Below are 4,275 nucleotides of genomic sequence, written 5' to 3' on the forward strand. Positions count from 1 at the left end.
ATATATATATATATGTATACACACACAGAGAGAAAGATTATTAGTGGTTACCAGGCGTAGGAGGGATGGGGAAAGGTGAAGCATTTGTTTGCAGGGTATTGAATTTATTTATGATAATAGTTTATGATGGTGGTGCATTATTTTGAAAAAGGATAGGAAGAATGGTGTCACAACATTAAAAATCTCATCAATGTTCCTGAGCTATAAATGGGGAAGGTGTTATGTTGGCAAATGCCTTATGTATTTCACCACAATTTTAAAAATATGAAAAAATAAGTTCTAGAAAACTTAAACGGAGTAGAAGTTTGCTATAAAATTGCAATTTTATGGTGTTTGTTGATTTTGTTTAAATGATGAAATTCATGAATTTTCCTTTCATGGACCTCTAAAGGAAAATGTGCTTGAAAAAGTATATTGTCAAGTGCAAAGAAATTTTTTGATGAAAACAAATTTTTATGAGGAAATTAAGATAGTGAAACCATTTATGGTATAGCTGCTTTGACTAAATTTCAAAAAAAAAAAAAAAAGAATGAATACAAAAAAAATCCTATCATTAGGTTTTAGAGTTAGGGGGGAAAAATCCTGTTGCCCTGGTGTCTATTCTGACCCCTAGTGATACTATAGGACAGAGTAGAACTGGCCCACAGGGTTTCCAAGGCTATAAAATATCTTTAAGGCAGCAGATTGCCACATCTTTCTCCCTCAGAGTGGATGATGGCTTCAAACCACAAACTTTTTGATTATCAACCAAGTGTAACATCACTGTATCACCAAGGCACCCCTTTTAGAGAGAGGACCATCATTAAAATGCTTATGCTTTATCTTTTATAGGTAAGCAACTCCAGAATCATACACACACATACACATTGTATTCTCAGTAGGGGGGAAACTAAATATCATAATTTGTAAAGCAAAACTAAACAGTAAGCTAGGTCCAATTGAATTCATTGAATTATTCTTAATTGTTAGATACCCTTTGAGCCACATTAGATATTAAAATCAAACAGAATAAGCTTTATTTATGCATATATCTAGACATAACGAAGCATATTAAATATGTTACTCTCATAAATAATAAAATATTATTTATATTGTTTTGAGGAAAACAAAATATGTCCCATGAATAAAGAAAATGATATATTTATCATTTGTGTTTTATCTCTGAGGAGCCTGGGTTGTGGCATAAGCAGTGTGTGTTTGGCTGCTGACTTAAAAGTTGGCTGTGGAAATCATCGGTGGCTCCATAGTAGAAAGATCTAGTCAACTGCTTCCTAGGATTACAGTCAAGAAAACTATGGATTAAAAAAAAAAAAAAAAACTCTATGGAGCAGTTCTACTCTGTAACTCATGAGGTTACCATAAGTCAGAAACAACTTCATGGCAATGTTTTTTTTTTTTTTTTTTTTTACTTCATTCATACTTTAAAATTTCTGTTTTATATTAAGGAGCTCTGGTGGCATAGGGGATAAGGCATTTGACTGCTTACCAGAAGGTCAGTGGTTCTAACCCACCAGTTGCTCTGTGGAAGGAAGGTGGGGCAATCTACTTCCATAAAGATTTACAGCCTCAGAAACCCCATGGGGGTTGCTAGGAGTCAGAATTGATATGTTGCACATACATATAGAATAATTTAATGTCTTATGCATATCATTTATATATAAATTTACACATTTGGGCTATATAGAAGGAAAGTGTGATCACAGAAATTTGAAGATTGTTACTTTTTTCCATTTTATATTAACTTTGATTTATATAGCCAAATAGTACTAAGAAGAAATGTCCCTCTAAATATAGGGAAACTACATTCTAAGTGTCAAATACTTAGAAAAAGGGAAAATACATAATGTTCATCAAATTATTTTTACAATAAGTTTTAAAAATCATAGTAATTGTCTCTCTCTTCCTAATACTTGACACTGTGCATATTCATCTTATGATTACCGTGACATCATGACTTGCTTCAAATCTAGTTGCTGTATTTGTGAACTCAGAAGTTTGGAAATGATCACTATGCATATTCTTCTTTAGAAAGATGCCTTGGCTACTTATGAATTTCATGGCTCCATTTCTGAGTGGGATTGGGAAGTGATGTGAAGTATAGTGAGAGAGGAAGAACACCATATTGTAATGGGGACAAGGATGATCAATGCCCTGGAAATGTAAAAGTAGTAGAATCAATATTAAATAATCAGGTCTGTTTTAGCAAATGTGGAAAGTTAGTGAATCCTATTTCTTAGATTTGTTACCTTTCTCTGCTGCTAGCTGAGTTTTCCTAATCAAATGTCAAAGTCTGATATCTAGTTCACCTCAGTGTCCCTTAGACATTCCTGTTCCTTCTAGAGTGTGTTTCTTACATTCAATATGCCACAGATCAAAATTATTAATGTTGGGTTTAATCTTACTCATCAGATTTGCTGTGGGTGCATGTTGTCTGTAAGTGAGTTGAGTTTTAATGGGGTAAACTTTATGGTAGAGGTGGTGGCTCTATCCTCAGAGAAGTATCAGTTGTATAAAACAAGCTGTGAAAAAATTTGAGTCTCCAAGTGTCCCCAATTCCTATTTATTGTTATTTTGTTTAACAAAGTTCATCTTCACAGTTTTTTAGATGAGTAGAGTTCTTGACTCCTCAGATTCCTGGATAGACAGCAATTAGATGGAATATTTGGTAGAACTACCTCTGGAGGTTCTTGGACCTTATCACTCTTAGTATTACAACTTTTTATGAGCTGTATAGATGTGATATGTAACCTCTAGCAAATAAGTACTGTAGCATTCCCAGATCAGCTGTTTGGAAGGGAATCTAATTATATCCTCATTGATTTGAGATTATTAAAATATGCTTTTCTGCTCCTCACGTACTCATAATAGCTCACTGCCCCTTTGAATAAGGAAAATAGCACTGATCACGTATTAGTGAATTTGAGCTCCTCAGAAGAAATGGCTCACATAAATGAAAGGAATTGCTATGGACACTACATCACAACATAAATGCACAGATTTAAGCAATGATATCCCAGAAAATTTCTGCATTCAGTTCATATTGAGCAACAAACAATAATTATATGCAAATGAGTCTCATTCAATATAACCAACCTGCATAACATCTTCAGTGTAAATCATCAAGTACTATAGAATTAAAAAACGAAGTGTAACTAGTGGCTAGAATATTTCTTGCATGCATGATGTCTCAAGAAACTACATTAAACCTGGTTGCACCAGCAATTGCTATTTTGTATAAACTGTCAAAAAAAATCCATTCAATAACATTACACTTAATTTCACTTAATTTTAATCACAGTATACTTGCATGGACAGGTTTCTTTTAAACACTGATTTATTCTCTAAATGGAGAGGCATGGTTGTTATTTAAGATCTAATGTTCCCCACTGGCCACATTTGGGAAGCTTTCCAACAGCAGAGCACGATTGTTATTTAAGATCTAACGTGCCTCGCTGGTCACATTTGGGAGCTGTTTCTGGCAGTACTGATGCTCTTGCCTGCCTGGAAAATAATGTACCAAGACCAGAAAAAATGCATAAATCCCTTGATGTCTCTGTGTACTCTTCAAGAAATAAGTTAACCTCTTGTTTTCTTCCTTATCTAATAAAGATGCTCAATTAAAGGATATATATATGTGTGTGTGTATATATATATATATATATCCCTTAATTGAGTATTTTCTATATATATATGACTATATATATATAAATTATATATATTTATATAGCATATATATTTATATAGCATATATATATATATATCATTTTATTTCTGGTTCAACAAGACTTTTTAATATTTATTTTAGGCCTCCTTGAAAAATTAATAGAATCCAGAATGGTAAAATCAAGCAAGTCATAAGGTACAGATTAACTAAGTAAAGTGGTACTTGAGCTGTAAATTTGCTTTGTGAATGAATAAATGGCAAGAAGACTCCAGAGTGTTAGAGTGACATTCTAAACTCTTGAAATAGGTGATGTTCATCAGACAAGTCCACAGAAACATCTTCTATCAGTACACTTCAACTGTTTTAACAAAGCCATCTCTTCACAACTAAGGAGCTAGGGAAATAATTATTTTCACTTTTTTTTAGAGCTATTAAATTATGCAAAAAGCCCTTATAGTACAGTGATTAAAGTGCTCAATCCACCAGCTCCAGGGGAGAAAGATGTGGTAGTCTGCTTCCCTAAAGATTTACAGCCTTGGGAACTTTATGGGGTAGTTCTACTATGTTCTACAGACTTTCTGTGAGTTGGAATTCACTCAAAGGCAGTGGGT

Source organism: Orycteropus afer, unplaced genomic scaffold (genome assembly GCF_000298275.1).
Source record: "Orycteropus afer afer isolate SDZICR_OR568_19922 unplaced genomic scaffold, OryAfe1.0 scaffold00372, whole genome shotgun sequence".
Lineage (NCBI taxonomy): Eukaryota > Metazoa > Chordata > Mammalia > Tubulidentata > Orycteropodidae > Orycteropus > Orycteropus afer.